General features: G+C 35.7%; 1 long non-coding RNA gene and 1 pseudogene across 1 annotated transcript; both read right to left on the bottom strand.

Annotated features, from left to right (window-relative positions):
• Positions 1-3,288: 3,288 nt before the first annotated feature.
• On the bottom strand, positions 3,289-4,695 carry LOC148693315 (secreted RxLR effector protein 161 pseudogene; annotated as a pseudogene).
• A 12,002-nt stretch (positions 4,696-16,697) lies between these two features.
• On the bottom strand, positions 16,698-19,123 carry LOC148693314 (uncharacterized). Its single transcript, XR_015952744.1, has 2 exons — positions 18,375-19,123; positions 16,698-16,900 (listed from the first exon to the last, which is right to left on the bottom strand). It is a non-coding gene; the product is annotated as an uncharacterized LOC148693314 (long non-coding RNA).
• Positions 19,124-21,665: the final 2,542 nt, after the last annotated feature.

Genomic DNA, 21,665 nt, shown 5'->3' with positions numbered 1-21,665 from the left:
CCTTAAGAAAGAGTTTATTGACTAATCTCAACAAACTTCGACTACAAGTCACATTGATTAGCAGGAGAATTTTTTTATTGTGACCGGAATACGGGTGATACACCACGTGTTTTTATATAAATTGTGAGTTATTAACTTTTTAACACACATATCTCACCATTTGTATAATGACACGTGATGTACCAACTCGTGCTCCGATCACACCAAAAAATCTCTCGATTAGCATAAACAAATTTCACTTTCTTCTTGTTTGTGTGAGACTGAATTAATGACACTTGTAATCTTTTTCAAAAAGATGATGCCTAAAAATCAGACCAAAAAAAAGGAGCTTATTTGAAAAAAAACGATGCTTAACTTGTTTGAAAGATTAATGCTAGATGGATTAAAGTTGTATACTAAATTTGTAAACTAAATGATATGTCGTCAATAAGAAATAAACACGTTAATCAATCTTTAATTTATAATTCAATCATCAACTTTCATATAATTTTGTTTACGAAATTTGATTTATACATTTAATCTCTCTATCATTGTTCTGTTTGAAAACGTGAGTTTCTTCAATTTAAATGTCGTCCAATCTCTTATGATCAAGCTTTTCCAAACAGTTGCATCCTAATCTAAAGAAATTATAAAAGACAATCCAAATCAACTCAATTCCTTTAATCAAATTCTTGCAAAGTATAACTTCCATAAGTCACAATCACATAAAAGACAATAACAGTTTGTCAATACAAAATGATACCAATTAACTATACTATGGCAATCGATGTAACTAATGTGATGATCTAAATCTTTGTCTAACATGGGAAAGTTAAGAAATCTTGTAAGGGATAATAAGGAGTAGGGTAACTACCTCATTGCCAATCGGTTTTAGTTGAAACATTAATTATCCTTCATAATATCAAAGCATGTCAACCAACATATGCGGTTAAATGACTATACGTCTTCTCTGTCACTAGTAGATATTGTCCGCTTACTTAGTTCGACTACAACCACACATGAGAGCGAACATTACGACGTGAAATTTATTGGAAAGCTAACTGAGGCTTGATGGAATTTACCACACTTATAGAGGGAAATTACATATCATTGGTAGCCAATTAACATGGGTAGGTTCATATGAGGAACAAAAAGAACGATCTGCCAGATCTAACTATGCCAAGATGGCAACTACAAGAAATTCGTCGAACTCCTTTATTTTGATATGTGGCCTTATGGTTAATCTCTTCTTTTTTTTTCTTTTTTTCTTTTTTTTAAATCAAGATCCTTTGATTTTTATCCACATTTTTATTTCAATAATAAAATATTTACACATTAGTATATTTAAAATTTTCTGAATATATATATTGAGTGTTAAAAACGTCGCATTATAAAGCGTTACATTAGGTATATTTATATTTATGGCTTAAATGTGTGTCCTATATTTTTATTTTTAATTTGTACCTATTTTCACTTGGCAACCATTTTTGTAATTTGCACCAATTTTCTTTCTAGTTTTAATTTGTACCCATTATTAAATGCTTTTTGTGCACCTAATTTATTGACAGTGGACCCACTGTCATGTACCACTGTAAAAAATGTACCAATTTTTTATACGTAAATGTACCCATTTTTCAATGTAAGAATCTATTCACTTTTTTTTTAACCTGTACACATGTTTTATAATAAATATAAAAACAATCTAATCAGTTTTCACACAAATCAAATTTGAGAAAAATAAAATAAAATAAAAAAATCCTTATATGGTATAAACTTTACATGATTATAAGGAGGAATTATTTATTTTCATAATTAAATTTCTTAATTAATATTGAAAATTGAATCGTGTGAAATCTGATAAGATTTTTTTTTATAAATAAAAATTTAAAATCCTATATGGTATAAACTTTGCATGATTATAGGGAAAAATTGTCAATTTTCATTATTAAATTTCTTAGTTAATATTAAAATTTAACAATATTTTATGTTTTAGTCAAAGTATTCAAATCAATAAAGTTTCAGTCTAAGATTTTGGTGAACTAGGAACCGGAACCAAAGTTTCCCCTGGTATATCATTGATCAACACAAACAAATACAGAGTTGCTGATTGCGTACCTTGCTCCAGTGAACAAGAAAATGATATGGAGTGAATTTGCACAAACAAACAACTAGAATAAATCCATGTATGACTAAGCACAAATGCACAAACACCACCAGTGCAGATTTAACACACATCGATAGACAAAACAGACTTATAATGAAGATACCACTTAAAGTCGTTATTCAAAGATAAGGGAGAAAACCACATCCACCTATCTGAGCAGCGCGAGCAGAATTATTGTTGGGTGAGGAAACAAAATAGTTACAACTACTCTAAGAAGGGAACCAGTGGTCACTTATCTCTGTGGAGGATTAAGACACTCAAACCAAGATCACCTTCAACTTCATTGTTCAACTAAGATTCATAGCTTCCACAAATTGAGGAGGTGGAGCTACCATATCGAATCAAACAAAACGACAAAGAAGTCAAATCTGATCGTATAAGGTGGTAGAGCCACTAAATCTGATCGCACCATATGGATGAACCTCCATATCTAGGTGTACAAAGCTGTTAGAGAATTCAAATTAAATGGGAATTCTAGCAGTAGTTTTGGAAGAGAATCTCATAAAGTTTTAGGAAGAAGAAGAAAAGAAAATGGATCCAAAAATCTCAGAGAATATCTCTCTGCATTCTTCCATATATTGCGGGCACTCACTCTGAGCATATGAGCTCATACACTAGCAATTATAACAGTTGGAGGTGAGAGAGAGATAGACACAATTCTAAATTCAATCTCATCCATCCATTACATCCTATTCTGAGATTAAGACACTTGTCCAATGTTAAGTCCTATGAGACTTAACCAATACATTACATTTTAACACACAAACTCAGCCTATGAGCTGAGGCATAACACAAATGAAATACTTATAATCTTCATTAATCAGTTCATCAATTTACACACTAACATTCCCCTTTAAATTGTGAACTGATTTCATTCCAAGATCTCTAAGATAAGTGTATTGATCTCTCGTCAGTGCCTTTGTGAAAATGTCAGCAACTTATTCCTTTGTAAGACAGTGAACCAAGTCAATCGCTCCCTATTGCAATGCCTCATTGATGAAATACCTTCTGTTGATATGCTTGGTTTTCTAGTGAAATATGGGGTTCTTAGTGATAGCAATAGCTGAAGTGTTGTCACAGTTCAGTGGCCTTGCAATCGATTGCATTTCACCCAAATCTTCCAGTACAAACCTTAACCAAATGGCTTAGGCAGTTGCCTCCGATGCACTGATACACTCTGCTTCAGTTGTGGATAAGGCAACACATTGTTGTTTGACAGATGCCCAAAAGAAAACTCCACTACCAAATGTAAAAGCATACCCAGATGTGCTTCTCATATCCTTTTTTGAACCACACCAGTCACTATCATAGAATCCTACCACGATTGTTGCTTCACCTTTCTTATACTCCAAACCAAAGTCAAGAGTCCCTTGAACATATCTCAGAACTCTCTTTGATGTCCCATAATGCTTGTTAGTATGGCAGTGCATGAACCTTGCTAACAAACATGCAACATACATTATGTCAGGCCTTGTTGCTGTGAGATACAGCAAGCTTCCCACAATTTTCTTGTATTGAGCTTCATCTACAACTCCACTATCATCTTCCTTTCTCAGTTTATCACTTGGTACTAGTGGAATACTCACAGGTTTACAATCCTAGAGTCCAAACTTCTTCAACAGAGTTGAGGCATACTTCCTCTGATGTATGAATATGCAATCTTCAATTTGCATAACTCTTATCCCTAGAAAATGGTGCAACAAGCCCAAATCTGTCATTTCATACTTGTGCATCATATTAATCTTGACTTCCTCCATTAGCTCCTGAGAATTTCCAGTATAGACTATATCATCAACATATATAGATACAATGATTAAATCTGAGTCTCCTCTGCACTTAGTGTATAATGTTGCCTCACTGGTACTTCTTTTGAAACCATACTTTGCAAGATAGGAATCAATCTCTCCATACCAGGCCCTTGGTGCCTGCTTCAAATCATATAAAGTCTTGTGGAATTTGTACATCTTATCATTATCTCCTTGCACAATGAATCAATCTGGTTGATCTACATACACCTCATCTTCAAGTGCACCATTTAAGAAAGTCAATTTTACATCCAGTTGAAACAACTTCCAATTGTTCTTTGCAGCCAGTGCAATAAGGGTTCTTATGGTATCCAACCTTGCCACAGGTGTAAAGGTTCCATTATAATCTATCCCAGGCTTTTGTGCATAGCCTTTTGCAACTAGCTTAGCCTTATTCTTTTGAACTGAGCCATCAAAGTTTAACTTAGTTTTATACACCCATTTTACCCCAATCACAGGCCTATCAAATGGTCTCCTTACCAATTCTCATGTCTGGTTCTTCTCAATCATGCTCATTTCATCTTACATTGCCTTTTTCCATGCCTCATCCTGTGCAGCTTCATTAAAATCTTCGGGTTGAACAATGCACAAATGACATCTCTCATAAATCTTACTCAAGTTCCTATACCTCAATGGAGTATGATCATACTGAGATGAAAGACTTGAACTGCTTGTTTCGCTAGAGATAATAGCTGGAGAGTCTTCAATTTGGACTTGAGAACATCCAGATACAACATCATCATTCATTTCTAGAGATTCATTTGCAGAAAATGGAATGCATACTTCTTTTACTTTGTTCTTTTCCTAGTCTCATTTACCATTCTCATCGAAGATTACATCCCTAGAGAGCAAAACCTTTTGAGTTGCAAGATTCAACACCTTATACCCCTTCTCACAAGCACCATATCTAATGAAAACACCTCTTACACTTGTTTCTTCTAATTTGTGCCTAAAATTTCCTGGAATAAGTGAGTAACACACTGAACCAAACACTTTCAGGTGTTTAATCCCAGGTTTTCTTCCACTAAATTTCTCAAAAGGTGTAATGTTCCCCAAAACCTTTGTAGGACTTCTGTTTAGCAGAGAGATTGTAAGGGAGTTCTTTCTCATGAATCATGCATTTTGCCATCTCCACAACAGTTCTGTTTTTCCTTTCTGCAACTCCATTATGTTGTGGAGAATATGCAATGGTGAGTTGTCTTTCTATCCCCAGGTATTCACAAAAGTTCCTAAAATCATTTGAAGTGAACTATCCTCCCTTATCTGTTCTCAACCCCTTCACAGAGTATCCACATTAAAGCTCTACCATAGCTTTAAACTTTTTAAACACATAGAAGACATCTGATTTGTTTCTCAAAAAATAAAGTCAACACATCCTTGAATAATCATCTATGAAAGTAATGAAGTACCTATTTCCACTCAGACTTGGTGTTTGCATAGGATCACACACATCTGAGTGTATTCATTCTAGTTGCTCATTTGCTCTCCACTTTGATTCCTTGGGAAATGACTCCCTATGATTCTTCCCCAGTGCACACCCTTGACACACTGCATCACTATCTTGAATTTCAGGCAACCCCAATACCATTTCTTGACTCTGTAATAGCTTGAGACTCCTGAAATTTAGGTGACCAAATCTCTTGTGCCATATCTTTGCACACTCTTGCACATTTGTTCTCAATGCAAGCTCCTTGTTTGTGTTGAAGATTAAGGGAAAACACTTATTCCCTATTTGGTTTTGATGCATTGTTCAAACTAGCAAATGCTTTCTCTATACTACTCTCACCATGTCTATCAAGCCTTTGTTCGAAACCCTTCAAAACTGCAACTACATCCTGAGCATCTATGGTGTCTAAATCCTTATTATTTTCTATCACAGTTGCAATACTATCATAAGATTTAGGTAAGCTAATTAACAACTTCTGAACAATTCTTTGATTACTCAGATTTTCACTATAGCTCCTCATTTGATTAATCAGATCAAACAATTTAGTAATATACACACAAAGAGATTCACTATCATTCATGCGAGTATACTCAAAATCTTGTCTAAGACTTTGACGTTTCACAAATCTTACTTACTTATCACCAACGAATTCTTGTTTCAGAATGTCTCACCCAACCTTTGCATTTTCCTGGGTTGTGATCCTCAGGAAAATTTGATCTGAAACAGTACCTTGGATGATTCCAAGTGCTCTAGCGTCCTTGACCACATCCTCATGCATCAACTTCTTATCCGCCTCCGTGAGCTCCTCCTCCTTCTTCTTCACCGGAGTTTCATACCCATTTTCAACCAGATCCCACAGTTCGTGCGAACGAAAAATAGTCTTCATTTTGATTTGCCAGAAATCAAAATTCTCGCCATTAAAGACTGGCACTCTGAGTTCTCCTCCTCCAAATCCAGCCATGTTAGACTCAATCACTGATATGAACTCGAATCACTGCAATGAGCTTTTGCTGTGAATCCGAGCTCACCCTCTCACAAACACAACGCCCAGAAATTCAGACCTAACCTAGCTCTGAGGCCATGTTAGAGGATTTGAATTAAATGGGAATTCTAGCAGTAGTTATGGAAGAGAATCTCTCTAGCAGTAGTTATGGAAGAGAATCTCAGAAAGTTTTAGGAAGAAGAAGAAAAGAAAATGGATCACAAAATCTCAAAGAATATCCCTTTGCATTCTTCCATATATTGCGGGCACTCACTCTGAGTATATGAGCTCATATACTTGCAATTATAACTGTTGGAGGTGAGAGAGAGATAGACACAATTCTAAATTCAATCTTAGCCATCCATTACATCCCATTATGAGATTAAGACACTTGTCCAATGTTAAGCCCTATGAGACTTAACCAACACATTACATTTTAACACACAAACTCAGCCTATGAGCTGAGGCATAACACAAATGAAATACTTATAATCTTCACTAATCAGTTCTTCAATTTACACACTAACACTCCCCTTTAAATTGTGAACTAATTTCACTCCAAGATCTCCAACACTCCCTTTTAAAAAAAACCTTTGAGATTTTTTTTTTCTCTGAATTGGTGTACTCCAGTTTTCGGATTCTTGAGTTTACATTTGTATCCCATTTACTATACTCGTGGTTCGTCAAGAAGACTTAAAAACTACACAATTTAGATCATTAAGTTACAATATGCAATGAGTCTACAAGGATATCCTCAAGTAACCTTAATTGAGCTATCCTTAATTCAAACTCCCTGTATACTTCTTATCTGGCTTTGCATAACACCCGCCTCGTTGTACAAAACGTTCAACAGAAAAATCATTTATCTCATGTCAGCATACCAAAAACTTCTAATTTCAGCATTGTATTTATTCAACATTATTTACATACATAGCCCACTTATCATAAAGAGTAAAAAATTTCTCCCTTTTATGTTTGCAAGATTACTAGCCCATTTGAAAGTAAGTGTAAGTTAGTCATAATGTAGTCATTCAAGTTATGCAGCATTGTTTTTTGTAATTTTCTGGTGTTTCTTTGTTTTCAATTAATTAAGTATTATTTGTAATTGTGTTGTTTGTTTGTTCATCTGTTTGTTATGTGTATTTTTTTTGCAACTTTGTATCAAAGTAGGTTTGATCCTTCAAGGTTTAATTTGTTTTTGTTTATTATCAGTTTGTATGTCATCTTATCTATTGTTTTTAGTTGTCGTTGATAGTTTGAAAAAACAAAAAAAAACAAAAAAAACAGAACTACCTGTCACTTAGTACTAGTGTTATCTAATTATATTCATCTGCACTTGTAAGTTAGAGTTCAGTACTAATTATTTTCACTCCTTAGTATAGATATACGATTGTATCCAAATAAAGAAAAAGGAAAAACTACACAAATAATATAGAGCATCAAAGCCTCAGTTATAGATCAATCCAATAACTCCTAAATCCTGAGGTATTTTCTCCGGCAATTTTTCTGGATCGACTTTTACACATAGCAAGAAATACGTTCCACATTGATGTCACGAAAGTGAATGATCCACAAGACAGCGCAATAATGTGAATAATCAACTTGTTTGAGAAGCAGAGTCTCATCACGAGCTTCGACATACTGAAGAAGACAAGGGATGAATTACGAATGTATGGCATGCAATGGAAGAGGTTATAAAACGCTTAAATTGGTAGTGAACCGTCGAGAGGAGGAGCAAGAAGACGTTTTGTAACTCCATCCTTAATTTGCTCCTTCATAAGGTGGACTTGAGCATGCGTTTTGTCTGCATGCTTGTCAGTAACGTCTGCATACTTTTGCCGGTACCAAAATTGCTCCTTTGTAAAGTGCTAAAATGTAAACCTCTTGTTAAAGTAAGTTTCTTGCATGCGTCTTTTATTTTAATTTAAAACTAAAAAACCTTGTTGGACTGGGCTTGCTCATTTATTTTAGTATTCCAGCATGCCCTAGTTTGATAAGATTTTATAATGGGGATTAGATCAAACATAATTTATTTGCATATTGTTGAATACACTCGTAATTAAAATATTATATGAAGGGGAATTATTATTTGCATTTCAAAAATCTTATTTTTCACTCCTCCCAAGTGTATTTTTCTTTTTAAATATAAAAAGTTTGTAGTGCCACATTTTATTAAATAACTTATATGCCTAATATGAAATAACTACTTAGTCATCACAAGATTTTTTTTATATAAATAAAATAGTTACAAATAAACCTTTAAATTCCTAATATTTTTTTCTTCAAATTCTTAAACTCACTCACACCCTCTATTATAGAACAAAATTCTAACCACTAAAAACAAAAACAAGATGCTGAAACGATTCTTTTTTTACGAATGAAACGCGAAATTGACTATTTGAAGGCCTCCACATGAGATAAGACTTCATATAATTTTTCCTTTCGTCATGCTTGTTGAACCCTAAATTGCAATTCGGATATTCAGTAGCTGCCAATTGAGATTTTGAACAAAAGCATGTGTTAGGCATTCTTTGGTTGGAGCCTATTGAAAATATGCACAAATTCAGTAAGTTCCTACTGAAAAGCTATACAGTTTCGGTAATTTCGTGCTGAAATATTGATCATTTTTTTGTAACCATCTGCAGAATCTTAAATTCGATAGATGACTGCTAAAAATATAGGAGGTTCCAATAAAACAAGGGAGCTTTAATGAAATAGGTTTGTGTCACGCCCCGATCCCGACATACGTTCAAGATCAACACATGACATCACCAAATACCCATATTTCTAACATACCCCACCTTCGGGATATGGGCAAAGCACAACTCGAGCTCCAACTGCATAATAATTTTTTTCATATACCTTATGGCTACATCTAACCTCCTCGTTAGACTGCTTACGTACCCTCAATAGGGATCAAGTCATTCGTAGTTCGTCATTTCATTACACTCAAACATCCATCACATAAATTGTTGTCTCAACAATATATCACAATGCATACCATGTAATATGTCAAAGTACCAATGACGAAGCACAATATTCTTCTCAAGCCACATTGATCAACTAAAATAATCATAACAATAACATCCATATCCAAAGTCGTTCCGCAATCCCGTCAATTAATCAATTCATGAATCAAACATGCATGACCTTAGCATTTATTTACGTTATCAATCAATGCGATAACTTATCACTTCACGAATTTAACTAAGGAACTCTATATAATTCCCTACTTGGATTATAAGTAATAAACATGATAATTCTAATTTGTATTCACAAGATCTATTGTGGGTAATTCCTATTCATTCGAATCTAGGGTTCTAGACTAATCTTATGGGAATTAGCGAAAGCAAGGATTTCGGACCACTCAACGAAATCCAACAACATCAGGTTCCGGACCACTCAATGAAACCAAAATACCGAATGGTTTCTCGTAATCTACCCAGACCTGTCATATGTAAAATCAATGCCTACATTAAGGGAATGGTGCACTGGCAAATCAGAACTTGGTTAAGCTGCGAAGCTCGGGTGAGTGACAATAATACAAGTATGTGATATTCAATAAAAACAGACCATCAATCACAATCTATAAACATCGAGTATAGAATCATGCTTTATGATATCATAACCAAGTCACTGAAAACTCTGAAGGAGTCACCTAGACATCCAACGACTTTTCCCATTCAAACCACCAAGATTCCCAAAAACTATCGTTCATATGTGCATTAAAAACTAGGGCTAGATGGATGCAGTTCTACCGAAGCCTACATAAGTAATCAAAGTGGAAATGGCTCTCCATAACGGATTAACCAAGCAGAACCACCCCTGAGTAACCATGTAGGTAGTGACCCCCCATCGCGGATTAACCAAGTAGAGTCACTCCCACGAATTTGTTAGGCAGTGATCACCTATCGCGGATTAACCAAGCATGATCACCCCTAAGTATGTATGGCCATAAGGATCGCTCATGGCGGATAAACTAAGCACGATCCATAAATAATGTGGTCCCCCATCGCGAATTAACCAAGCAGAACCACGAGTGACCCCCCATCACTGATTAACCAAGCAAGGTCAAGATAACCAAGAAGGTAGTGACCCCCCATAGCGTATTAACCAAGCAAAGTCACACATACAGAACTGTTAGGCAGTGATCACCCATCGTGGATTAACCAAGCATGATCACTCCTAAGTACACATGGCCATAAGGATCGCCCATTGCGGATTAACCAAGCGCGATCCATAAATAATATGGTCCCCCATCGCGGATTAACCAAGCAGGACCATCCATGTACCACTGCTACATGGTGCAGACTCGGTGTCACATAACCCTGTGACACTAGGGTAACGGTCTCTACTAGCCCACACATTTCTCAACATTTCAAATATATATTTATAACACAATTCATAAACATTTCAATATGCACTTCAAGTCACATTTTCACAAATATTTCCAATCCATGAGTCAAATCATATTTAATAAAAATTGATCAATGGCCAATTATAAAAGAATCACATTTTAACAGAAAACACATTTATAAAACTATGTCATATCCACAAAGGATATTAATATATAAAGAATCGGGTAATCACCATATCACATATATTAAAGTCACTCACCAAGACAAGTCTGCAAAGCTTCACTGAGTCTTTAGTAATACTAATTTTAGTAATTCAAATGGTTCAAGACCTGTTGACAAAAATCAATTGTGGGGTCCACACCCTAGCAATTTAATCCGGAAGATCTGCACATCATAATCTAGATCCGCAACTTCTTAAGGTCTCCATTATTCTCAAAGAATAAGATACTAAAATCTCATCGCGATCTGACGGTCTGATCTCCGCCAATTGCTAGAATTAGGTGGCGGTTAACAATTAATTTTACTAACTTAGAAATTCAATTTAGGAAGATCCGTATGTCAGATTCCCGATCCATTAGTTCCAGCTATTCTCAAATATTACATTCTATAACACATTAAAGTTTCGTGACAATTCAACGGTCGGATCGTCAATTCAAATTTTGATTAAGTGATGTATCATAATGAAACTAAGTTGAAACAATCAAACCACTTCATACAATATCAATTATGAATTCAGGGCATCTAATTGGACTTAGAAAGACATCGTCAGCCCACTTACCACGCGCAGTCGCGAGTGGCGGTCGGCCGACCCGATTCGCCGAAAAATTCAACTATTTCCAAAAATTACCAAATTTTACAGGCAAATAGATCTCAGTGAGTGGAGCAAGTTTTATACATGTGGCCAAGTCCAATTTGGCTAGAAAAATCTCCAATTGCCCTCAAACCTGCCGGAATACCTAAAAATAGGTGTCTCTCGATTCATCGCCAAAACGAACTCCGACACCTCATCCAATGCTTGGACCTTGCTCCAAGGGTTAAAAGGAGTTTATTGGTGGTGGTGATCGACAGTAATCGTTGTCGGAATCACTCTAACATGAGAAAACTCGCCGGAAAACCCTCAGCACTTTGTGGCTTCGACCTTGAAAAATGGAAATCTAACACTACATAGATGTAGGACTCGTCAAGAGCTTTCCATAGACACCAAGATCACCCAAAATGGAAGTCAGATAAAGGAGATATGGCGGGGTCAAAATTAGGGGTTCACGGGTCAAAAATGACCCATTTCAGGTCTCTCATCTCCCCTTCTTTTTTTTCTGATTGGTTGCTCCTTCCTTTCTTGTTTTTCGATTGCTCCTCCCTCCAACCTTTACTTCTGATTGGCCACAAAAGCACATACCTCATTGGGCTTTTTCCTTCCAAGTAGGAGTTTAAATAATTTCTAAAATCTATAGTTTAGTAACACAACTTCAAACGTCTGTAGCTATACCGCTATAATTCGGACTTACAAACGGTTTTCGCCTATGCGTTCGTGGTTTTGAGATCTATTCAAAAATATAAATTGTGACCTCAAAAGGTCTACGGATTTTAAATAATTAATTTCCAAACTTCAAACTTTGTAACTAATTTAATTAAAATCTAAATTCAAACAAATCAAAATAAATTCTCAAGAAATAACATAAAATCTCAATAATACAAGTACGTAGATTATAACAGTGAAATTCAGGAATGAGATTTCGCAACTTGGGTCAACAAATATTTAACCAAAAACCATCCTAAAATGTTATTTAACCAAAAGGGATCAAAGTTTAATAAAAAATCATCCAAAACTATTGTCTACCTCTTTTGTGCCCTTATCCTCATCTTCCTCGTCATCGTCCTCATCCTCATCCTCTTATCTACACCACGAACAATTTATAGCGTTAGTATTTCATTCCAATCAGATCCAATAAGGACCTACTGTCCCAATGATGTACGTACATATCAGGCGTCTATAAATAGGAAAAAAAAATGAACCAAAATATAAAACTGTTTCTGGAGAACCCAAAACATAACACTGTTTCTGGAAAAAAAAATAAATCAGATACAGTGTTTGTTTTTTCTATGCACAAATAAACACTGTATCTAAAAAGAAAATAACCAAAATCCAGAAACAATGACTTAAATTCCAGAAACGGTGACTTAGATTCTAGAAAACAGTCTATGTTTTAACCTTAGATTGTTTCTTTTTTTTCATGCATCAATTGATTATATTTAACAAACATGATGCTTATTTTGCTTTGAATTCAAATACAATGAATTTCATTATTTCTTTTCTAGCTTACATTTAAGAAACAATGTGTCTATTTCATTTGAATCTAGAAACAGTGACTTTGATTCCATAAACAGTAACTTAGATTCCATAAACAGTTTATTTTTACAGTCCAGAAACAATGACCCATCATTATTATTGAATAACATGCAAATCTCAAATTTATTTTCTGGAGAAACAAACGATGAACTCCATTAACGAAGAAAAATTGAAAAACAGTACCTCGAATACTATATGAATAATAACGATGATGACGTTTCAACGAAATAATACAAAATATAAATTAAATAGCATGAGGATCTATATTTTTGTTTCAAAGAAAAAGAAGAAGGTCTGCAAAACAACGATGAACTCCATTAACAACAAAAATCTGGAACTTGACCTAAAAAAGTTTGGGGTAAAATCGATAAATCATAATTTATTATAATTAGGTTATTTTTAGTTAGACTGCTTTAATATGGGACTTGTACTAATCATTAAACAAAACTTATAACATGATTTTTTTATTAAAACTAAAACTTTTTAAGTCATTTTCATTAGTTTTCCTAACAAAAGAAAACTAACGAAAAGTCCAAAAAAACTTTAGTTTTAATGAAAAATGACAAATAAAGGTATAATGAATAGTACCATAAAAAAGTAAAAAGATGATTTTTCGTTAAAAATAAACAGCATCAAGAATGTTTCATTAAAAATCTCAAAAAAAAAAAAATCAAAAAATGAGAAATATCTAACCTCAGGAATTCCAAATATATATAAGCCCAAATTTCTTTTCTTTTTTTTTTTTTTTGTCAAGAATCATAAGCCCAATAAACTCTAGCGGGTTAAAATTCGTTAGTATAAGCCCAACTGACTACAAGTGTGACTGCAAAATGTCATCCCTTTCTCTAGTTTTTATTAGGAGCCATATTTTTTCCAGCAAAATTCCAAATGCCCTTAAATATAAAAGAAATAGAAATAAAATTTTGTGGTTTTATCGCTACACCCAACTAAACCCACAACATTATTTGGGACAAACCCAAAACCAATCGTCGGCAAAACTTTCGCTCGAGTTTGTCAACTAATGTCATATCCTTCCATTCTTTTCCTTCTCTTTCTCTGACTCCCTCTTCTCATACCCTTGAGAAGAATAGGTACAACCAAACTCTATCGGTGTTCGTGTCAATGTCGGCGTCGAACATGTCTCTGCATTATGCTCCCGCCAGACTACATTTCACACCGGCCTCTCTTTTCCTATTGATTAGATCCATATTCACATAGAGAAATAAGGAGGCAGATCGTCTGCCTTCCTGTTTGGATGAGAAGCTTTCTTATTTTTTACGATAACGGTTAAGTCACGTCAACATTTTATATTAATTTTTTTATAGAGGTAATAAGACAAAAAATAATAGAAAGATAAAATATTGACCTAACTTAACCGTAACCGCACAAATAAAAGGGAATAGGAAAGGCACTCAAATAGGAGGGCATACAATATGCCTCCGAGAAATAAATAATATGAATGTTGTGTAAGAAATACAGTTATACGACGTTATTTAATATGAATAATAATTATCATATAACCACATAACCTTACGTGCTTCAAGAGAAGATTCCCTCTTACACCACCTTAATTAGCCTTTTTTCGTGTACTTAATGTCATTCAATACTACGGTTTGGTGGTATTCCTCTTTACTTGAAAGTGAGAGGTCTTAGGTTCGAATCTCATGGATGACGAATTCGATACCAAAATAGAATGTCATTTGTGTGGTTTTGCCAAACTCTCCATTATCTTAATGTAAAAATATTAATGTACTAAAAAAAAATACAATTATAATTGCGTTAGTATTTTATTTTTTAGATTATAATAATTTTTTCTTTTATGATTTAAAAAAATAATAATAACGTGATATAACTGTGTTTTCAAATACATGGAAGAAATGCTAATTAGGGTGGCGGAAGAGAGAGAATCTTCTTTTGAAGCATTTATCGTCAGCCTCCAATTGTCAGCTGTTAAGCTGATATTTAGCTTTAACGGCCGTTATTGCTTTTGTCCGCAACCTAACGGTGTCAAACCCCATTGTGTGAATTACATTGTCATTGATGTGACTATGGTCATGCCATGTCATATGTTAACATTATTACACAGTACATGTATGCCAAAACGTGTACCATGCATGGGATGATGTATGTATGGGCATGGCATTTGAATGTATGTGTGACATGCTGAAAGTGACAGCAAGTTTATTTTGTTACGCAGGACTACTGAGGGTTTCTTGTAGTCCAGCTCTACCTGTCGTCATTTACTTCCAACTAATGATTAAGGAAACCCTTTGAGCCAATTGGCAAAACATATACCGTCCGATCTTTTGAATGCCCTACCAGGGGATTGAGAAATTTTTTAGGGATGTGATATCCACGCATCTTATTTTACTTCGCACATACATTTTTAATTTTCGACAATTAGATCAGATGAATTCAAGAAAATCAACGGATAGGAATTATCAAGGGTGTGTGAGAAGTAAAATGAGGTATATAGATAACACATTCTATTTTTTAATGTGTCTGAAATATAAAACTGTATGATCAATATTATTATATAAGATAATGTTAAGAAGGTCATATTTTTATATTCAAGTGTTTCTCTACTTATATAATTATAGGACAAATGAGCTAGCCATTCTAGCCGCATTAAAAAATCTCACAAAAAAAAGTTTTTTTTTTTTGACAGGACACCAACGAAACATTTGAATTACACATATAACCTTCATTTGGGACCCACAACCGATATTTTTCTCTTTTAGAGATATGCTTATATATGAATCTCAATCTCGAATTTTGCCTTGGGTGCCTATCCATCTTTGAGAGTAAAATGAAAATTGTTAAAATCATGATGATTATCATACATTTCAGACAATTTGATATGTCAAATTACTGTTTACAGAGATGAAACATTTACGTGCACAAAATGATAAACATATTGTTCATGCTAATTCGTCTAACTTACATTTATGCAGACTATAAAACTACTAAATATTTCATAGCAAACAATGGTAAAACTTTATTTATAGGTTTTTTATTTTCACAATAACAAGTGTAATCCATAATATTAACTTTGCTTTCTTTTTTCGGTTACAACTTCTAAGTTTTCACACCTGCTTAAACCACCAATCAACCTTAAACCAAAACCATATATAATAAAATTTTCATAAATTGAAGGGTGTCTAGCCTTATATCATGAGTTTGCAACCGAAGAATTGGATGTTATTATATAACTTTGTATCAGCTAAATTCACGGGTTGAAGATAAGCAACAAAACTTTAAATTAATTGGTTGCATGAAAAATAAATCAAAAGGATTAGAGATTCATTATCAGCTAATATTAATGCCAAATTAAGTAGACCCAAAAACTTCGAGTTAGTATGGTGATCTCTCCTAATAGAAGAGTTGGCAATTTAGAAGTATTTGCTCCACCTTAAAAAAAAAAAAAAAAAAAAAAAAAAAAGAAAGAAAGAAAACAATAGTAGTGATGTAACCTAATCCTCTTATTTTATAAGTAGCAAGTTGTCTTCGAGTCTACATGTAAGTATGACACACCCCGACCCAGAAAGTCCACTTGGACCCTGAATCGAGCTGTGCTGGCCGACACTTGGAAGGTGACGAAGCCATAAAATGTGATAGTGTATAAAAAGTGAATGAATTTGAATCTAAAAGTGTCTAAATACCAGAGTGCGCTACGAGTGGGAGCGAACCCATTTCACACGCGATGTCAGAGCATAAGTAAGGTACAGTAGTGTGGGTAAGAATCATACCCTCAAAAATATCCATCAATACTAAGATTCGCCACAAATTCTTGTCGATACAAACTCAACAGTTAAAACCTGGAGGGCACCAAACAGAAGCTGTGAGTAAGCAATAAAACCAAGCTTCCCAAAGTTACTACCTCTCAAAAAGTAATGCCCCTAAATGTAAAACCCGTATCGTTTTCCATAAGACAGAACATATATACATATATCCAAACCATACTCAGAAATGACCAAAACCACGGTTTGCCATCGACTCCACCATACATTAATAAGTAGGCCAAATGAGCTAAATCAATACAAAGTGATATATCAGTCAGAGTCATCTAAAATGACTTGTACATCTTATCCATATCTCATCAATCATGGCTAGCATATAAGTCGGAGTCACCTATAGTGACCTGTAGGACTTATCCATATCTCATCAATCCTGACTAGCATATAAGTCGGAGTCACCTATAGTGACCTGTACGACTTATCCATATCTCATCAATCATGGCTAGCATATAAGTCGGAGTCACCTATAGTGACATGTACGACTTATCCATATCTCATCAATCATGGCTAGCATATAAGTCGGAGTCACCTATAGTGACCTGTACGACTTATCCATATCTCATCAATCCTGGCTAGCATATAGCTCAACAAGTATACCTGCACACGAGTCGGAACCATCTAAAGTGGTCTGTACGACAGGACTGGGTGTAAATAAATACGCTCAAGTGCTACGATCACGTGAAGACTGGGCGAATAATCGTGGGTCACCTACGAGTCGGAACCACCTAAAGTGGTCTGTACGACAGGACTGTGCACCTACCTTGAATCCAAGGTAAGCGTAAGGTGCGGGAGGTGAACATCACGTGAAGGACTGTGCCCTGGCCACGGGCGGGAGCACTAACACCAGGGTGCAGGTTTATGAGCTCTCAATGCATCTCAATATAACATGTGCAACTCATGGCAACCAGTACGACAGTATCGAAATTGCCTAACTCATAACTGTAGTCATGCTATAACGCAATCGATTCAACTATTACCATAAACTCACCTGAACTTACCTGGGTGTCCTGAGTTCACCTTTGCACTTGAAAGCATTCCCAATAATTATATGCAAGTAATATACATATGGATATATCATGATGCAATCTACTACTTAATCATGTCGTAGCATTTTCAATTATAAACAATATGGTGTGAAGTGTACAATCAGTAACGCCCTACTCCCAAACTACTTATTTTCAGGGATAATTATCCATGACAACCCAATTAACTCTAATTTAACTAACTAATTCACAAAACTAAAACTTGCCTTTACAAATTTCCTTCGCATTACTCAATTTCCCAAGCAAGGCTTTTGTCTCAAATATTTTATGGCTGCATCTAACGTCTCGTTAGACTGCCTACGTACCCTAGACAGGGATCAAGCCATTCGTAGTTCATATAGTACTTCAAGCATTCACAATAAATATGTATGAAAGTAATATGCCTAATCAATTTAAAAGTGTCGATAGAACTCTCAATAATATGTACGATAAAAAGGAAAAGATGCACTCACCTGGAGTCCACGCTATGATTCTCTAGCGCACGCATCGAGGCGTCCTGAATGATTGGTCCCTGTGACCAATTATCAAATCACATCTCAGAACTCTTATCCGTAGAATATGTAATTCACATAAAACACAACCTCAACGACATTCTAAAATAGTTTGATACCCATTGACCACAAGTCAACCGTCGATCAAAGATCGACGGTAGGGTTTACAACCCTGTATAACTTGACCCGGAAGATCCGCATATCAGATTTCCAATCCGCAACTCCCAACAATCCACAATATGTTTCTAGAATAACATATTAAAATTTCATTACGATCCAACGGTCAGATCTCCGCCAATTGCCTAAAACAAGTGGCCGTGAACATTTATTTTACTAACTTACAAATCCAATTCAGGAAGATCCGTAAGTCGGATTCCCGATCCGTAAATTCCTATAATCTTTAAATATTACTTATTATAATGTATCCAATTTTGGTGACGATCCAACGGTCGGATCATCGATTCACATTTTATCAAGTAACGTATCGTAACGAATTTAGGTTCCAACTATCAACCTACGTCATTCAAATGACAAAACTGAATTCAATACATTTGACATAGCCTAAAAATAGCATTGGCGGCCCACTGGCCACACGCCGCCGCACGCGCCGCCGCGGGTGGCGGTCGGCCGCCCCGACTCGCCGGAAAATTCAACTATTTCCAAAAATTCTCAAACTTCACAGAAATGAAGATCTCAGTGAGTGGAGCAACTTTCATACCTGCCACATAGTCCAAAAGTGGATGGAATATGGTCAATTTTGCCCACGAAGCCGGCGGGTGCCTAAAACTTCCCGACATCGATTCGTCGTCTACGGTGGTCCAACGGGGTCAAGGTTGGTTGGGTTTTGCTCCTGGGATGATGGGCTACAAATCCCAAGTGGTGGCATTGGCCATTGCTTTGCCAATTTGCCGAAAAATCGAGAAGGGTGGCCGGAGCACCATTGATTTTCGTCAACTTTCGTGGCCTCAAACCGCCTCATACCATGGTTAATCAAGGTGGTTCTTGGGTGGGTTTTGTAGAGGGGAATGAGAGCTTCAAGATGGTGGTGGTGGCATCGAAAAACTCCACCGGAGTTGGCCGGAATCGGCCTTGGAAAGTGGGTGGTCGCGAGTGGGAAAAACCCACGGGAAAGCTGGGATATTTTTTTTTTTTTTTTTTTTTTCTTTTCTTTCCTTTTTCTGATTGGGCTTCACCTTAAATAACCAATTTCTGATTGGGGATTTAATTTAATCAACACTAAACCTTGAATAACCAATTTCGAACGTCCGTAACTATACCGTTATAATCCGGACTCGCAAACGGCTTTCGCCTATGCGTTCACATCCACGAGTATTACGAGAATATGTTAAAAGAATAAGTCATACGTCTCTCTAGACGATGGTCAACAAAAGTCAAAGTCCTTGCCTCTAGGGCAATTTCGTAAATTCACGCTTTTTAAATAAAATAAAAATGTAAAATTTGGAACGGGTTGTCACAAAGTAACATGCAACTTATGCTTTATTTATAAATAATAAAAAAAATGTATGTCTTTCACACAAAAAATTCCATTAGAATCTCACTTAAAATATATTTTATCCTGTTGAAGACTACGAGGGTGCGTTTGTTGCACCAAACTATCTCAAACTGGGCTAGTTTCAGGGACTAAGTTGGACTGACTTAGACTAAACTAAGTTGGACTAACTTAGTGAAGCGTTTGGTGCAGTGTTGGACTAACAAGCAGGATAATTAACAAACTCTAATATTATATTATTTAATCTATAATTATTAATATTTTATTTTCATCCAATTTTTTTATCCCTCTATTCTCCCTTACCGTCCCATTCTGTCCCTCATTTTCTCCCTCATTTTCTCCCTTTTCCTTTCCAATCTTTTCCTTCCCAGACTAAACCTCTCGATTCCAGCCTCTCCCTCCTCCCTCTTTCTCCATTTCAGTCTGTATCTCTCTCTCCTCCCTTTCTCTCTCTCTCTCTCTCTCTATCTATCTCTATCTCTCTCTCTCTCTCTCTCTCTCTCTAGCTCTGTGCTAGTCAAATGGAACCCTCATGGCTCCATTTTTTTCGATGAGTTGCAAGTTTCTCAACGAGTTTTCCGACTAAACTTCATCGGATTAGATGAGGTTTACACCACCAACAAACTTTTCCCCCTCGTAGCCCGAAAACTAGTCGCTGGTACTGGCTAAGGTTCGCATCTATGGTCAATCAATAAATCCCAGATCCAAACTTTGCATGCTCGAATCTGTCATGGATTCATAAAAACCCAAACTGGCTGAGACTTCCAGGCCATTTTTAGCCACCTCCGACCACCTTTTGGCCTCGATTCAGGTAGAATTGTAATCCCCTCACTCCCATCTTTAATTTGGTATTTTATATGAAAATTGGTTGTGATAGTCCAATGGTTTTTTAGGGTGAGTGGTCGAGGAGCAGGGTGAGGAGGAGAGAGGGGGAGAGAGGGGACAGTCTTTGCTAGTCCCATGGTTTCGAGGGGTCTCACTAAGACCAGTTAGTCCCTGATTTAGTCTAGGCGAGTGAGACTTAGTCTTATTAAACCTAGTCCCTGTTGGGAACAAACATGGGACTGGACTAACCCTTAGTCCTGTCCAGTCCAGTACACTTTAGTGAGGGCAAACAAACGACCCCTGAGAATCTCATTAAAGAAATTCGACAAAATAGATGTCATGACGAATGATTCTATTCATGACACCGATGCTTTTTGTAATAAACCGACTCAAATATAGGAAAACTCTGTAGCCCTATTTCTTGTGAGTGCAGAAATGCTCCTTCTACTTTGAGTTCAATTACGTACATTCTATTTGTAGGACCGAGATATATTACTAATTTGTATTATATTTGGAGGTTTGATCTTGAGCTCAGCGTATATGAGATTACAGAAGATATTAATGCTAATCTGAATATCATGAATGAGGTGAGTTCATCAGCTGAGGACTCAAGTACTACTCCAAGAGCTGTAAGTTTTAATTTTATTAATCATAAATTATGTCATTTTATTTCTTTGTTTGATATTGAATGTCGAATTAATTTTGTGTCATAGGATGATATATATGATTTGGTGATGGATGCTGGCCGGTCTGTCCAAGCTACGAACTTTGGCATTTTGTATCAAAGTTGGTATGTACATAGAACAGATTGCATTTTGGAAAATTCTAGGCAGACCACATTTATGTATATATCACATGATGTGACAAGTGATGTGCACACGTCACGTCAAATGAATGAATTTATTTACTTAGATGTT

Source organism: Pyrus communis, chromosome 10 (assembly GCF_041283825.1).
Source record: "Pyrus communis isolate YQ-2024b chromosome 10, ASM4128382v1, whole genome shotgun sequence".
In the NCBI taxonomy this organism is placed as follows: Eukaryota; Viridiplantae; Streptophyta; class Magnoliopsida; order Rosales; family Rosaceae; genus Pyrus; species Pyrus communis.
Note: the sequence above shows the minus strand (reverse complement) of the source record. Positions and strands in the feature narration are given on the sequence as shown.